This window comes from Phoca vitulina, unplaced genomic scaffold, assembly GCF_004348235.1.
Source record: "Phoca vitulina isolate PV1807 unplaced genomic scaffold, GSC_HSeal_1.0 scaffold12, whole genome shotgun sequence".
NCBI lineage: Eukaryota > Metazoa > Chordata > Mammalia > Carnivora > Phocidae > Phoca > Phoca vitulina.
In genome coordinates, this window is record NW_022589715.1 from 46,524,915 (window position 1) to 46,542,404 (window position 17,490).

Sequence of the window (17,490 nt, forward strand, 5' to 3'; positions counted from 1 at the left end):
CCAAGCTTCCCATTCTCATTCTATTTAGTTATTATCATCAATTTGCAGGCATTAAACATTATTTTTCCTTGGTTCTACAAAAGGAGGAAACTGCCCATTCTTAACTAAGGTGATAAGGGAAAGCCTTCAGGACCACTAGTTTACCATAGATGAGTCTCAAGGTGAATAATGTAGAAGTTATAATGCTAAAAGGTGTTAGGTTTCAATATTTAGGTTACCGTTTTGTGTGCCAGTACATTCTCCCTAAGGACAAATAGTAAAATTCCAGGACAATAGGGAGAAAAAAATGTAATTATCCATCAGTTATTGAAAAACTAAAAAGGTGCCAAATTAAAATATTAGTACTTTTTTGCAGAACATTTTTCTCTGATGAATTACATTACAATGCAACATATCTACAAATTTTCTCAAGTATGTTTTAAGTACTCCCTAAAAGAGGCCTTCCTTTTTTAAATTGTGAGGAATTAGTAAGATAATATACATATGATTAAGAAAATATTTAAAAGAGGAAAAGATGTAGCTGTGTAATTCTTAGCTTCCTCTTCTCAGTGCCATGAAGAACCTCAAAGGGGTGCTAGAGGTAGAATCTGTGGACTGCCACCGCCTGACCCTGGTATGCATTTTCTGTGTTCCTAACCCAGTGTCAAGAGTGTTATGCAAATACAAGATTATTGAAATTAAACTAAGCATCTGACATTAATAATTCAACTGTTAGAAAGCTCAACCTGATTTTAGTCTTGCTTTCTAGATAGAGCTGCTACCTTACCAGCATCTTCCCAGTACAATACTTAAAGTTGACCTTGTAAAGAAACAATTAAAAGCAAGGGAAAGAAAGCATGCGAATTACTTAATAATCTTGTAGACTAAAAGTAAGTAGCAAATTCTAATAGCACAGTCAGTCCACTCTAAGTGTTAAGTCAGGAAGAAGTAAGCCACAGCTATAGACTGAGAGACCTGAAGAAAGGATATTCAGCAGATGTAGAGGCGGCTACAAGAATTTAAAGGTACAGTTATGAGCATTTCCAGCAAAACTAGTAACTGGTAAAACACCATCAAACATGTACATACATTTTAAAATAAAGGAGAACTGACAAGTTCCAGCAGCAAGCCTCCTCTTGGTTGGAATGCCAAAACAAAATGTCAAAAATCACCTCGTGAATCCAATCCCCCAGCCTTTCAAAGTTCGGAACCAAACCGACATGTGTACTTAAACTGCTTCTTAGCATCCTTCTTTAAATGCAACTCCCTCTCCAGAAAGTCAGTTCGCTTCGGCTACTTGAACGCCCAAAGCCCAGCACCAAAGAATCGCAGGAGTCCAAGTAGTTGCAGAAGGGTCTTCCAGCGGCCGCCTGCGCATCCCTTTCCACCTCGGGTTAAACCCCCGGAGGTGCTCCGGTCACTTCCCCATCCAAGCTCCCCAGATCTCTCATCTCCCAGTGGACCGCTTCTCGTCGACCTTGAAGACCCCCGGAACGGAGCCTCAGAGCCCACGTGACTTGGCCGGTTGGCCCCTTCCCCGCAGCGCGCGTTAACTGCCCCCCACAGTCTCCGGTGGCCTCCCTCGACCCCTATCACGAACGCCCTCCTACCGGCTCCGGACGACCCCCTTCCCCTTAGGCGCTCCACCTCCCTCCAATCAGAAAAATAATTCCTCAGAAATGCATCGAGAGCCTACTAAGCGCAAGCCCCCACTACGCGCAGCGCGGTCTATCCTGGGCTCGCGGCCGGGACTCGCCGTCCCCCGCCCGCCGTCTCCTCCCGGCTCGAGGGCCGGCGCTGCCTCTGCCCCGGGTGTGGAGGCGCCGGCTGGAGGCGGACTGCGCCGGGCGCGGACACTGGAGGCCGGGCAGGCGGCCGCTAACGGCGGCGCGGGGGCCCGGGAACGGGCGCTGGCCGGGCCGGGCGCGGGCCGCGAGGACACTCACCGGTCGGGGCGCGCGGGGCGGCCTCATCCACGGGCACCTGCGGCCAGGCGGACGGGCCCGGACGTCGCAGTCACCGAGAGGGCGAGTCCTCCTGCTCGCCCGCCAGTCCCGTCCCGTCCCCTCCGACTGCCCGATCGAGCGCAGTCCCGTTTCCTCTGGACGGAGCCCGGGGACCCCAGCTCTGCCGGATGCCCCCGCCAGGCCCCCACCCCCTTCCCCGGCCGCCTCCCCCCTTCACCCTTTCCCCTCCCCCCCTCCCCTCCCCCCAACCCCCACCAGAATGGAAAATACCTCCCGGGGCGGGGGGCGGCGGGGGCACGCCTCTCTGAAGGGCAGCCTACCGTGACCAATAGCAGGAGGGGCTCTGGAGGGGCGGGATTCCTAGCGGCCAATCCGGAGGCGTGTAGGTGAAGGCCGAAGGAGGGAGACAGGGAGCGACAGGGGGCTGGCCCGAGAGTCAGGGAGGTCCGGCCGCTCGGGTGCGCGCTGTGCGCGGCTGCCATTTTGGAGTCGGGCAGCTGAGACGGCGGCCGGGTCCGGCCCGGGGGAAAGGGAGGAGCCAGTCAGGTAGGAAAGAGGCTGTCACGTGGGATGGAGGGGCGGGGTAAAGCGGGCTGTAGCCGGAGGGGAGGGGTCGGAGGCGGCGAGTCACGGGGGCTGAGGGGGGGGTCACGTGGTCGGAGAAGGGCCGGCGGTGGGCTTGGGGGTGGAAGGTCAACCTGAGGTGGGAGAAGGAAGAAAGCTTTGTCCCTGGTTTCAACTCTGTTAGGGAAAAGGAAAGGAAAAATGATGAATGGAGGGTGTGAGTGCCGGGTCGGAAAATGTGAATGAGTCTCCCTAGCTCCCTCCAGCATGGAACCACCCAGTCACTAAATTCCAAGATGCACGGGAAACTGGGCACTTCATTTAATTCAAGTAGTCCCATCGCTACTCCCTGCTGTCACAAACGTGACTCACAGATCTGATGGAGGGGTGGTTGTCCTCCACTTTTTGCCTGCACTTTATGTGGAAGGGCCCCCGCCCTAGAAATGGCTGAAAGGGTAAAAGCATAGTTGAGGCATTGTGACGCCAGCAGGACTCTTTACATCTGGCGTTGTAGAAACTGTGTCGTCATTCACTGGCCACTTCTGTGTTGGACATACCATGATCATGTTCCAATTCCAACGCTTCCAAACTTAAAAACAAAACAAAACAAAAAAAACAACTTGCCCGTTCGCCTAGCGCTCATCTGTATTTCAACTCATACTTCAAGTACAGGCTAAATTAAACTCCCTACTAGTACACTGAAAGTGCTCCTCTTAAGGCTACAGGTGACAGCCATGTGACCAAGTTCAAGGGTCACTTTTTAGTTCTTATTTGATCTCTATTGCAGTAAACTTGATGGACTACATCCCTCTTTAAGCTTTTTCTCCTGTCCGGTGCACCCCTCACCCAGTTTCCCTGAGACTATAAACACTCAGATTGTTAATCTTACTAAATCTGTTATCTGTTGGCTCGTTAAAAGAGTCCCAAGAGCTGATCCCCAGTCCTCTCTTCAGTAGGTACATAGTCATTCTACCGCACACTACGTGATCTAACCACTTTGGTGGCTGAGTATACCTTTAATGAGGTCCAGATCTGCATATGTAAGTGTTTTTGGACATCTGCACTTGAACCTCATTATCACCTATCCAAATCAGAACTCAAATACGCTCAGAAGTCCACAAAACTTATTCTTTCTCCTCTGTTCCTTATCTTCTTTGATTTTAGTATATGTGCTGCCGAAGCGAGCACTGTTCCTTATCTTCTTTGATAATGTCACCATCCAATCACCCAAATCCAGAACCAGGAACCTGGGTGTAAACCTCCATGCTTCTCCCTCACTGCTGTAAATTCCTGCCTTACCCTTTCTAACTTTGTCTTGTTGGTTATATTTACTAGATGCCCTTTCTTCTCCATTTCTACATCCACTGCCTCACCTGGGTCACTTATTCATTAAGCCACTGAGCACTGTACTTTGTTCCAGGCATTATTTGAGAGCTCAGGATACAGTGGTGAACCAAAGTGACAAGGTTCCAGAATGGGGTGAGAGAAACAGTATATGAGTAAACTAATAAACGAACAACATAACTCGGGGTAATAAGTGCTATGAAGCTAAAAAAACCCACCACCACCACCAGCAACAACAACCAGGGAAACCTGTAAAAACCTAAATTGTTGCCTATCTCTTCACCTCAAATCCTCCCCACCCTCACCCCATATCTTCTCATCCTTTCTTTTTATTCTCGAAGAGGGAGTGGCCCTGAGCCTTTCACCTGGAGTCTTAATTTCATTCCCTTTCATCTGCCTTGACTTCCCTCTATATTACAGCTGCCTGAATATGAATCCCTCAACTAGAAGATAAGCTACTTTGAGGGCAGGGATCGTACCTTATACATCTTTGTGCCTCCACAGTGCCTTGGCTCAGAATAGGTGCTCACAAAATGAGTGTTAAATGGTGAATTCCCTGACACCTGAATCAGGCTGCCACAAAAGCATCTCCAGCCCAAATCAGAATGGGAAGGTCAGTGAACTTAGCTACCAGAGTGTAGTGGCAGGGGTGGGGTTATGAATGAGGTCACCTCCTTTGGTACCCTCCAGGCCTGGGCTTCCATGATGATGTGCCCGTGAGTGGCAGTAGTTGCTTCATAAAACTGTTTTACTTGACAGTGCCAAGTGCATGTGGGCAATTTAAAAGTACTCTTTGTTTCTGATGATGAGCTTTAAACCCAGAGCATTCTGGGTAAATTGCCAGGATAGGCCCTGCAGGAAAAGGTTGCAGTTGCCACTTCACTTTGTATTTCCAGGCCCTTGGGTATTGCACCCCAACAGGGAGCGAGATGTTGCCAGTTCTGTCATAGTCATTATAATTAAATCCAAGTTCTGGCAAAGGGCAGTGCATAATTATGAAGTATTATTATGGTTTTTATCATTATTAGGCACCCAGCTGCCCAGCCCAGGAAACCACAGTAGTAAAACACTGAGAAGCCAAGCTCCTCTCCCAGCTGGCATGAATCAAGACCAGGTGTATTGGCACACAGTCTTGCAGCTCTGCTCATCAAGATGAGCCCTTCTGTCCCCTCTTTTTGGCAAGATACAAATTTAAATGAATGGAAAGAGGAAATGTGAAGAAGGACCTTTGCCACCACCTCTGAATCAAGTTCCTTTCTTCCCATCTCACAGAATGGTCTCATCTATGATTTATTGTGTAAATCTTTTTCAGCTTTATCCTTGACCTGCCAGCTTCCTAAACATCATTCCCCAAGGTCTACTGAGGATGTATTAGGGTGGGTTATAGAGAGCAGAAAATTTTTACTTTCAAGAAATTTATGATATGGACTAACTAATTGAGAAAGTATAGTAAGGCTTGACAAGATATCTGCCTTTTATTGAGCACCTACTCAACACCATACTCAGCACTTTCACATATGCTATCTGACCTAATTTCTACCACCCCGCAAAGTGGATTTCATTTTCCTCATTTTCTTCAAGGTCTCAAAGACTTAGCATATAACAAAACTGAGATTCCAACATAAATATACAGATTTGGTGATTGTATACTCATGGTGGATGTGTCCACACTGGTAGATGAGTATAGGTGTCAGACTTCCCCTCGTTCTACTGAATTAAAAATGGGTATTTTGTACAAAGTAAATTTTAAGCTGAGCACTGAAAGGACAATTCAGAAGTGATGCTGAGAGAATGGTGCCAAATGAGGAAGCCAAATTGGCCATAAGCCTAAAATCAATCAATAAGGACAGATTTCTTGTTCAGCAATGTCATATTATATTCTTCAAGTACCTTTATTGTCTCAGCTACTCCAAATGGGGAAGTCACCCCAGGTGGTACAAGGGTGGGTTGGCGATGGAGGAGGGTGGTTTAGGGAGGGAATATGGTTTTGAATGGAGAACTCCCCAATGGCCCATAAACTGGCACATCAAGCACTGGTTTCTGGAACAGCCAAAACCATGGCAGCTTTCTCTGCTGCCAATCACTTGTTTTTAACTAATATGTGTAGAACAATTTTCCATTCTCTTTTTTTTCCTAAAACAATTGATTAATAACTTTTTAAAGATTTTATTCATTTATTTATTTGAGAGAGAGCATGAGTGGGGGGAGAGGCAGAGGGAGAGGGAGAAGCAGGGAGCCGGACTCGGGGCTCAATACCAGGACCCCAAGATCATGACCTGAGCCGAAGGCAGACACTTAACCAATGGAGCCACCCAGGGGCCCCTGATTAACAATTTTTAAAGACAATTTGTTTAGAACTTACTGTGTCATACAAGGCAGTTCACTTTTATTTTTAGTGCTTTTAAAGGGATTTAAGATAAAAAAAATGTACTCATTTTAAGTGTATAGTCTCATCTGTTTGGAGACATGTATGCCCTTATAACCTATCATAATTGTGAAATAGAAATTTCCATCACCTTGGGGCGCCTGGGTGGCTCAGATGGTTAAGCGTCTGCCTTCGACTCAGGTCATGATCCCAGGGTCCTGGGATCGAGTCCCACATCGGGCTCCTGGCTCAGCAGGGAGTCTGCTTCTCCCTCTCCCTCTGCCTCTCCCACTGCTCATGCTCTCCTCTCTCTCTGTATCTCTGTGTCTCAAATGAATAAATAAAATCTTTAAAAAAAAAAAAAAAAGAAAATCCATCACCTCAAAAAAGTTCCTTTGTGCTTCTTTTGCATAGGAATTTTAATATAATTTGTATTTTATTTTTTCTTTTCTTTTTTTTTTTTTAAAGATTTTATTTATTAGAGAGAGAGAGAGAGATTACAAGCAGGGGAGAAGGGTAGAGGGAGAAGCAGACTCTCCGCTGAGCAGGGAGCCCAATGCAGGGCTCGATCCCAGGACCCTGGGATCATGACCTGAGCCGAAGGCAGATGCTTAACTGACTGAGTCACCCAGGTGCCCCTACAATTTGTATTTTAATGACTCGAAAATTTAGATCTCCAGTCAACCTTGCTTTCAAAGTCTAGGCCCATATTTTCAGCTACCTGCTTGACATATCCCCCTGGATGTTGCAAACAGGCACCTCAAACCAAGCATTTCTGAAAGATGAAGCAGAAGGTGCTTTATCTTTGCTACAAGAAAACCCCTACTTCCAATTCCCTTCTGAAATCATGTTTCTGTATTCTTCAGTTTGGTTGAGATAATCATCTACCAAGTCATATAAGCTAGAAATTTTTAAAAATAATCTTTACTTCTCCCTCTCTTACACCTCCCCAGAAGTGAGTCTTACTCACACAAACATTTTTAAATCAGCCCTTTGCATTTCCAGTATCCTCATTCAGACACTTATCTTGCTTGCACGATCACCAAAAAAACAAAACAAAAAAACCCCTCCTAACTTGTTTCTTCATGCTCCAGTTCATCCACCAATCTGCCACTTTAATTTTCTTTTGAAAACCCAGATTTGACTGTTTCAATCCTTTGCTTTCAGGGACTGCCCAACTGCCTAAAAATGGCACTGAAAATCTTTCATGGTATGACCCAACCTCCCCATCTGGACTCCTCTGCTCCCTGCCACGTAGAGCAGGCTATCCATTTTCATCCCTCTCTGCTTTTCATCAGATATCGATCTGAAATGTGCCTCATACTCCACCTGAAAACTCTTGCTTCCCTTTCACAGCCCCATTTATAAGACTTTTCTTCATGAAGCCTTCCCAGACCTCTCCAGATACAGAGTCTCTCTCTGCTACACTTGACCCCCATACCATGTTGCACATACATTTATCACACTGAATAGACATAATGGTGAAATGGAACAGGAGAGCTGAGTCAGAAGATCTGAGTCTAACTTAAAAATCTCATTCATTGCTTGCTGTGTTAGCCAAAGCAAATGACATAAGTTCTCTGAGCCTCAGTTATTTAATCTGTGAGATGGTACTAACAATAGCTATAATAATACCCTACCTCATAGGACTCTTGTGATCAAACAAGTAATTATAAACATGAACACAGTTTGCAGTATACGGATATTAGATGTTATAATTGCAAAGCTGTATCTTCTGATAGATTTTGAACTTCTTGAGTGCAAAACCAACATCTGGCCATCCACTGGACATGGTGTCTGGACCTACTCCTTGCCTAGATTGGTTTATGACAGAAGTTATCACTTTTGGTAGGATCCTATTCTCTCAATTAACTCTCTTAATACTATTTTCTACTATGTTTCTTCAAAAGCCAATCATGACATCCTCACTTCTTTTTATAATTGTTTATTGCCTTTTCAATTAAAAAGCTACATTAAAAGGTCTCTAAGGAAAGAAATAAATATTCTATCCATGATTAATTTTAAGCACCTTCATTTATTTGACAAAAACTTTTTAGAGCCATTATGTGCCCAGCCCCATTCTAAGCCCAGGTCATACAGTGGCAAACAAGAGACTTCACAGAACTTACGTTATCATGGGGACAATAAGCACAGAGCAGCAAGTAAAGATGTTCATCTATACAGTTAAAGGTGCTACAAATAGAGCAATATGGAGGGCGGGGCGGATGTAACTGGAGTGGTCAGGGAAAGCCTCTCTGAGAAAGCACTGTAGAGCATCAGTGATGACACAAGGAGGCAAGCATACAAAAAGAAGACGGGATAGCCTTGCAGGTCAAAGGAAGAGCACAGAGACCCTGAGACAGGAGCAGACGGAGTCGATATAAGGAACTGAAAGGCGGTCTGTGTGGAGTAGAGGAAGTGAAGGGCAGCGGTATGAGGCTAAGTCAAAGAAGCAGACAGGGGCCAGATCTCATAGGGCTTGGAAGTTCAGGTAAAGAGTTAAATGTTTATTCTAATTGTAATAGGAAACCACCGAAGGGTTTTAAGCAGGAGTGTGATATAATTTGATTTGTTTTTTTTTTAAGATTTTATTTATTTGTTTGTCAGAGAGAGAGAGAGCACAAGCAGGGGGAGTGACAGGCAGAGGGAAAAGCAGGCTTCCCGCCAAGCAAGGAGCCCGATGCGGGACTCAATCCCAGGACCTGGAATCATGACCTGAGCCGAAGGCAGACGCTTAACCGACTGAGCCACCCAGGCGTCCCTGATTTGGTTTTTAAAAGATCACTCTAACTGCATATGGAGAATATATTCTGGGGGCAGTAGGAGAGTGGATTAGAAGGTAGACTGGTTGTTTTGGGCCAGACCAGAGATGTTGGTAGTCTGAATTAGGGTGGTGCTAAGGATGATAAAGAGTAGTAGGTTTGGGGCGCCTGGGTGGCTCAGTTGGTTAAGCGACTGCCTTCGGCTCAGGTCATGATCCTGGAGTTCCAGGATCGAGTCCCGCATCGGGCTCCCTGCTCAGCAGGGAGTCTGCTTCTCCCTCTCCCGCTCCCCCCTCTTGTGCTCTTTCTCTCTCTCACTCTCTCTCTCAAATAAATAAATAAATAAAATCTTTAAAAAAAAAAAAAGAGTAGTAGGTTTGGGGTATGTTTGGCAGTAGGACTGACAGGACTTACTGGCGGATTTAATGACAGTGAGGGAAAGACATTAAAAAGGGCTCAGGATTATGGTCTAAGCCATTAGGTGGATAAAAGTTCAGTTTACTGAGTTCACACAGTACCTGTGGAGGCTTTGTGCTAGGCTCTGAGAATACAAAGACCAGTGAATAAGACAGAGTCCTTGGCCTCAAAAGCTCACAGTCTAGTGGGGAGGACTGCCTCCTACCCTGGTGGCTTCTGTAGGAGGTTTTTTTTTTTAAGATTTTATTTATTTACTTATTTAGAGAGTGAGAGGGTGGGGAGGAAGAGGGAGAGGGAAAATCTCAAGCAGACTCCGCGCTGAGCACCAAGCCCAACGCGGAGCTCCATCTCAGGACCCTGAGACTATGACCTGAGCAGAAATCAAGAGTCGAACACTTAACCGACTGAGCCACCCAGGCGCCCTGCTGTAGGAGGTTTTAAGCACAATTACAGAGCTACGTATAGGTTATGAGAGGATCAAGAAGGATTTCCTAGCCCAGTCTAGCCAAGTGAGCCAGGAGTCCTTCCTTCTTGGGAAGATAACTAGACTTTCTCAACACCTGTGAAATATGTGCAGTAATCCACACTCTAGTTTAACTTAACTCTTTATAAATAAAGTATAATAGCTGTCAGCAGCATCTTCCAGGGTCTCTGATTTGTTACTTCTTTTAAGAGGAGAGGAAAGGGGTGCCTGGGTGGCTCAGTCAGTTAAGTGTCTGCCTTCAGCTCAGGTCATGATCCCAGGGTCCTGGGATCGAGCCCTGCATCCCTTTCCCTCTGCCTGCCGCTCCCCTTGCTTGTGCTCTCTCTCTGTCAAATAAATAAATAAAATCTTTAAAAAAAAAAATAAGAGGAGAGGAAAGAATGCTACAGAGAAAGAGTCAGGATGCTTAAAAGAGTCATGATGGATAGGCAAGGTACTCAGCTAATAAGAATGGAAGTCAGTAGGGTCTGGGCTTCTGCTGCAGCCCTCTGCTCAAAACCTACCAACAGTATGCCCTTGGTTGAGGATGGATTCAGGGTATTTTGTTTTGTTTCACTTTAATTGCAGCTGCAACTTCTTTGAAATTACCATATGACTCCTGGGACGCCTGGGTGGCTCAGTCGGTTAAGCGTCTGCCTTCGGCTCAGGTCGTGATCCCAGGGTCCTGGGATCGAGTCCCGCATCGGGCTCCCTGCTCCGCGGGGAGCCTGCTTCTCCCTCTGCCTCTGTCTCTCTCTCTCTCTGTCTCTCATGAATAAATAAATAAAATCTTTAAAAAAAAAAAAAAATTACCATATGACTCCTAAATAACTTCTCTCGAGCTTTTTTTCTTTTTGGTATTTATTTAATAACTTCTATTTGACCAGCTGATACATTCACATTTCAAAAATCCAAATAAGAAAGGATATAATGAAAAGTCTTATCTTTTCCTGCTCCTTCACCCAGGTCTCTACCCCACCCACCTGGATGGGTAGCGATAACTATACCGATTTTTTCTATGTATCCTTCTTTTTTTTTTTTTTTTTAAAGATTTTAGTTATTTATTTGACAGAGAGAGACACAGTGAGAGAGGGAACACAAGCCGGGGGAGTGGGAGAGGGAGAAGCAGGCTTCCTGCCGAGCAGGGAGCCCGATGCGGGGCTCGATCCCAGGACCCTGAGATCATGACCTGAGCCGAAGGCAGACGCTTAACGACTGAGCCACCCAGGTGCCCCTCTATGTATCCTTCTAGTGTTTCTTCACACAGATACGAGCAGTTCTTTTATTTCTTCTCTTCCAGCTTCTTACACAAGAGGTAGCCTACTTTATCCCCTGATCTGGATCTTGTTTTTCCCTCTAATAATGTATCTTGGAAATCTTTCCTATCAGTACTAGGAGAGCTTCCTCATTCTTTTAAACAGCTGCATAGTATTACACTGCAGGATCTGCCATGGTTCATTTAACTATTTCTCTATTGATGAATCCTTGGGCTTTGTCCAGTCTTTGCTACTTATTACAAACAACCCTATAGTGTATAACCCGGCACATATGTCTACAGGTATATATAGCCTTAGGATAAATCCTCAGGAGTCTTACAAATCCTTTAATAAAATCTTCGAAAGGAATGTTCTGAGATAGTGTGACTAGGTTTCCAAATTAGAACCTCAGCTTTCCAGGCATTAACTCTCACATTCCATCAAGAGTAGTTCCTCATTTTCAGCCTGTCAATTATGCCTTTATATTTTTTCCAATAAGGAATTTAAAAAATATTTAATCTGCATCTCCTGCAACCAACCATAGTTGGCATGCTGTTTCAAGAAAAAAGACTAAAATGCAGTTGAATTGTGCTCCAGTTAATGAATTGCAGGCTGTAGAAAATTTTCGATTTTTCTTCATTCAACATATAGAAGCATCTCTAGAGTGAAGTCTCAGGTGGGGATGATGGGTTAGAAGGTGAGGACTATAGGGTGTACCCTGCCCCAGCCAGCTCATAGTGCTACCCCAGCCTCAGGGCCAAATACTCCTTGGCCATTTTCGTTAGGATCTCTTTTCATTTCTCTTAGTAATTCTTCATTTTCCCATAGTTGCTTTTGGAAAATAGGTTTATAGTTTTGGTGAAACAGGCTTTGGTAAGTGTGCTTTATAACCAGACCATGTATAGTAAGTATGCTATTTTTATACTATCCCCCCCAAAGACTTTTTCTTATTTATTATATTCCAGGTATATGAGACCAGGATGGAAAAATTCTAGGGCACTTAATTTACATGAGACGTTGGGAGAACATTTACCGATGCAGAAATATGCACAAGTGATATGGCAGTGAGAAGTGCCATTTAAAAAAAACAAATATATATATATATCTGAAGAAGGTACCCCAGCCATAAAATTATCTTTCCACATAGTACTTCTCTTTAGTTTGGCTCCATGTAGGTGGAGGTGTTTTGTTTTTGTTTTGTTTTATTTTGTGTTTTTTTTTTTGTAATTATAGCATGAGAGAAAGTATTAAAAATAAACCATGAAGTTGACAAGGTACAGCAAATAGCCATCCAGAAAGCTTTTCTTAGCTCTAAAGCTCTCTTCCTTGGGAATGACAAAAACTACAAATTGTAGAACTGTCTAATCTCTGTGAAGAGTGTCTAGTCCCAGCTCTAGTTGAAATTATCTTATATTTTTAATTTAATTTTATTTAAAAAAAATTTTTTTAACGTTTTTATTTATTTATTTGACAGGGAGAGGGAGAGCAGCAGAGGGAGAGGGAGAAGCAGGCTCCTTGCTGAGCAGGGAGCCTGATGTGGAGCTCGATCCCAGGACCCTGGGATTATGACCAGAGCCGAAGGCAGACACTTAACTGACTGAACCACCCAGGCGCCCCTATCTTACATTTTTAAAATGTCTCACATAAAGATTCTACAGTCTCCCTTTGGCCATTACTTTTTTTTCCCCTTAGCTGGCAAGACTTGGACTCTCTCTTTAGGATATAGTCAAAATTATTCCTTCCTCCCCTTCTTTCCCCTCCCTCTCCTTCCCCGCCTTCCCCTCCTCCTCCTCCTCTATTTTTTATTTATTCTTCCATAAGAGAGTTAGAACAATTGTCAATTTTTAAAAACTTCTCTTTGGATTTTGGTTGGCACTGGGCTTTCCAGGTAGACAGTTGTATCATCTGTAAATAATAGTAAATCTTATTCATATTTTTGTTCTTTTTATATCAGCAGAATTCCTTATTGAGTGAAAAATAATACTTGCTGAAATTATTTGTTCATCTGATCCCTGAGTATCTGTAGAGAACATCCATTCTGCTGACTACACTCTCCTTTTGTTCTGGGGACTATGGTCCTCCCTTACTCTCAGTCCCTGGGCTTGGGGAAAAGACTGATGTCTACACCCCCCTCCTTCAGGGGTGAAACATATGACCTTAGTCTAGGTCATCTAGTATATCCTATTCCTCTGGCCACAGTAATCCATTCTAGACCTACTAGAAAGTTGGTTCTGAATTTGAACCTAGAGGCAAGTACTCCATGGAGTGGCTTGCATCCATACTGGGTACGTGAAGACATTGCCTAAGAATGGAGCCAATAGCTGGGTGACGGACATTGGGGAGAGTATGTGCTATGGTGAGCACTGTGAATTGTGTAAGACTGATGAATCACAGACCTGTACCTCTGAAACAAATAATACATTATATGTTAAAAAAAAAAAAAAAAAGATAGTAGGAAGGGAAAGATGAAAGGGGGGAAATCAGAGAAGGAGACGAACCATGAGAGACTATGGACTCTGAGAAACAAACTGAGGGTTTTAGAGGGGGTGGGGGTGGGGGGATGGGTTAGCCTAGTGATGAGTAGTAAGGAGGGCACGTATTGCATGGAGCACTGGGTGTTATACGCAAACAATGCATCATGGAACACTACATCAAAAACTAATGGTGTAATGTATGGTGACTAACAAAATAAAATTAATAAAAAAAATTTAAAAAAAAAGAATGGAGCCAATATTGAAGATGCTAAATTTAGAAAAGAAGAGAGAGAAATCAAGTCCTAGGTCACCCTGTTTGAGCCCTAGATCAAACTTCACCTGAACCAGATCCTCTACATTTTTCAGTTACATGAACCAATAAATTTACCTTTTTAATTAAGTTAGTTTGGATTACATTTTTCATCTTTGGCATGCAAAGGACTTTTAGTTGATGCAATATCTTCTAACAAAATTAGGCAAATTCAACTCATGTTGTTCCCATGGTTTGACAAATTACATGATTTCCCCAGCTAATCCCCAGACTCCTTTCTTCTTGCACTTGGAGTGACTCTACCATTGCAGCATACCCATCTAAATACCAAGCCAGAGTCCTCCTCCCTTTCCCCCAAGGACTCCTCCAGTTCTTTGCTTAAACCCAGCCCACTGGTGAAGTTAAAGAAGGAAGGGAACAGATGGCAACCTGATTCATATTGCTCTTACAGGGAATTAAGCCAATTTATTTTGGGGGTCAGTCCCAGTTCAGTTTCAGCAGTGAATGAAAGTTGTTTGAATCCATTTCTGGTTCAGGTCTGTAATCATCTGCAGTAATCCAAAGTTCTTCACAAGGGAAAAATATTTTGGAAGGGGGGTTAATATTTGTTCCAGTTTGAGAAAACTATGTAACATGGAATCAAGTTGCACCTGTTTTATTAGGACTTCTGTGCTAAAAGAGGTAGCATATGGGCAGGACAGGGAGACGATTAATAGTATAGTTAATACTAAAATAATCAGCCTAGACAGCCTCCATAATAAGCAGTGTTATAAAATCTACTCCTTGGATTTGCTTTTAATATTTCCAGTCCACACCAGAACACACTTTGAAATATCATATCACATAGTATTGACCAAATTATTAAAATATAAGTTGAAACATTTTTTGAAAATTTTGCCTCCTTTAGAGGAACACATATTTTATAGGTGAAACATTTATGGTCTCTGAAAATTATTTCTAATTAGTGTGACATTATGTCAGTATCTTAAGGTGCTAAAACTTAACAGTTTTCTGGAAAAATGTATTGAAGATCTAGGCTCAGCTTAGGGAATGTTGTCAATGGTATTGTAATAGCATTGTATGGTGACAGATGGTAGCTACACCTGTGGGGAGCGTAACGTAATGTATAGACTTGTTAAATCACTGTGTTGCACCCCTGAAACTAATGTAACATTGTGTGTCAACTATGCTTCAATTTTTAAAAAAAATCTAGGCTCAGAATATTCACAGGACCATTTTTAAGTTGCTTCAGGTCATCTAATGGATATGTTCTGATAGGAAGCATTTTTTGTTTCATTGCTTCCATTATAAATATATATATATATTTATAGGTAATAAATATAAATTAAATAAGTAAGTACAATTTCAAGACACAAAATGCTCAGCTTGTTCCAAAATATTTTTTGTTAGTGGGTTGTGTGCAAACAAAAAGAATGACAGATGCCATCCATATACTTTACAAAAACACCTCCTGCTTATGCATGTGTAAGGAGGACGTTGGATTTGACAAGGTGCAAAGAGATGTCTTACAGATGGTACACATGAGGCCCATCAGGACAGGTCTTCCCAAACTAATGGAGCTGTAAAAGCAGTTGTCATGTGCACGTCTGTCACACCTGTTCTACAGAGAAATCCCTACTTGTAAATATGGTCTTCAAAATCAGAGCACAAGGCTGGCTGAGCTTAGTTTAGTTTTCTGTTAGTTTGAGAGAGACTATGACCACCAACATGGATTTCATACTTTTTTGTGACTCTTCTAAGACTTTTACATTTTCCCTGGCATTGTGTTATTTAAAGTTAAAGATTAAAATTCTTTTACTTAGTCCTTGAAGAAATAACCATAATTTATCTTATAACATTAAATTCATTGGCAATGTGCTTTGGAGGGAATAAATTTGTGTTCTGCAAAAGGGCTTGGATATACAGAATTTCAATGCCTCAAATGATGTAATTTTCTATAATATTTAGCCTGCCATTTTTAGTTTGGTGTTTGTATAATAGGAGATTTCGAAGAAAAAGCTAAAGAGAGGCTAATTTGCTTGGTAGTGCTTCTGTTCTTTTGTTCTTTTAGAATCTAAAATTAACCAACATCTGCAGTGTCAACAAGGACTCCATATGGCATTCAAGTTTGTACTTTTCCTAAATAATGCATTTGAGGCAATATAATCTGAGAGGAATTCTGAGGTGATAATGAATGGAATACCTCATATTGTATAGCACTTTATAGTTTCAAAATGATTTAACAACTAGGACCTTGTTTGATCCTCACAACAGTGTTAAGAGATAGGGGGTTCAGGTATTTCTTATTCTTGTTGAACAGATGAGAAGATGGAGGTTCAAAGTATTGAAGAGAAATGGCCATTGTCACAAACCTGGTGAGTAGCAGCATGAGAGGGAAACCCAAGCCATCTGGTATCTAATCACACTTTCTACCATTTTACTAGGATCAAGTTGTTGACAACCCATCGTTAAAATAGCATGTTTTCAAAATAATAAATCCCACAACAACTCTGTAGGAAAAATTTTAAAAATTACTAGAAACTAACAAATGTGTGTTTGGTTTTCTAGAGTTTAATGGAGTTCATTTGTTCAATTAAGTTAACAGGTGATTTCCACAGAAATTCATCTATTTATTTAACTCTTGTGATTTCCTATTTTACTTACAAAAAAGAGTTCCCACCAAAATGCTTTTTCTCCTTGTGAAATCATACCTCATAAATCTTTGTCATATCTAGAAAGTCTAAAAACTTTTCCTGTAAGAGATGTTACAACTGAGAGTGTTTTCTTCACAGCAATACATTGTCATTTAAGTCTACCTGAGTTTTGAAACATTTCATTTCAGTTCAAACTTCTGTGAATTTCTGCAGCAGAGCAATCATTCAGAGTTTCTGGGATAAGAAAAAAAGTAGGTTGAAGTTAAAGAATGTATTGGAAACATAGCTTGTGACTGAGATACAGGCATAAATTTAGTAGGAACCCATTTTTGAAAGCATAAATAATGTTATTGCCAATCCATACTTTATAGAAATTTCTAGCTATGTAATATTACCATTTCTACTTTAAAATGCAGAGAAATTCAATTGCTTCCATTTCTTGAAAGTTTGAGGCTTAAAAATTATGAATGCTGGCATTCTTGAAGAGGAACACTGTGAGTTTGTAATATCGAAAAGGCACTGGCGTTCTCTTACATTGACAGGCAGATATATTTCCAACAAGTGGAGACACAGGATTCTGCTGGCAAAAGGAGCAGCCAGCAAGAATTTTAATCAGGATTTGGCTCAGTCTACGCTGGTTGTGACTTCACAAAAGTGCATCTTCAGGAAGCACCTTCTACCAAGTGGATGGCAAGATGCAGCCTTAGAGGTTGCTGACACCAAAGCAACCAGAGCTCACGCAAAACTTAAAATTTTTCTCCCCATTAGTTGCCTGGATATGTCTCAAAGAACTACACACAGGAAAGCAAGATTTAAACTTCATATTATCCAAAACATTCTTGTGACTCTAATCTCCTACCTACTCTATGTCCAGGATTAGTGGAAATACACCAAACATTTTTGAAAAGGTCATCTAACCTAAGTAGAAGAATGTTATCTTTCCATGCATGAGCATACTTGGGCATGCAAGCCAT

At 42.5% G+C, this 17,490-nt stretch overlaps 1 protein-coding gene and 1 long non-coding RNA gene across 6 annotated transcripts in view; one reads left to right on the forward strand and one right to left on the reverse strand.

The window, feature by feature from the left end:
* The window catches only part of SOCS5 (suppressor of cytokine signaling 5), a 59,877-nt gene extending 57,542 nt beyond the window's left edge, over positions 1 to 2,335 (reverse strand). For 2 of the 4 annotated variants that reach the window (XM_032411037.1, XM_032411038.1), the window contains exon 1: positions 1,926 to 2,148. The gene's annotated coding sequence lies outside the window, so the exon portion shown is untranslated. Of the gene's footprint in view, positions 1 to 1,068; positions 1,785 to 1,925; positions 2,149 to 2,266 lie in introns of those variants that run through there. The other 2 variants (XM_032411039.1, XM_032411040.1) reach the window with 2 other exon arrangements.
* Positions 2,336 to 2,403: 68 nt separating this feature from the next.
* The window catches only part of LOC116636328, a 50,859-nt gene continuing 35,772 nt past the window's right edge, over positions 2,404 to 17,490 (forward strand). For both annotated transcript variants that reach the window (XR_004300321.1, XR_004300322.1), the window contains exons 1-2: positions 2,404 to 2,492; positions 16,183 to 16,237. This is a non-coding gene — a long non-coding RNA (uncharacterized LOC116636328). The remainder of the gene's footprint in view (positions 2,493 to 16,182; positions 16,238 to 17,490) is intronic.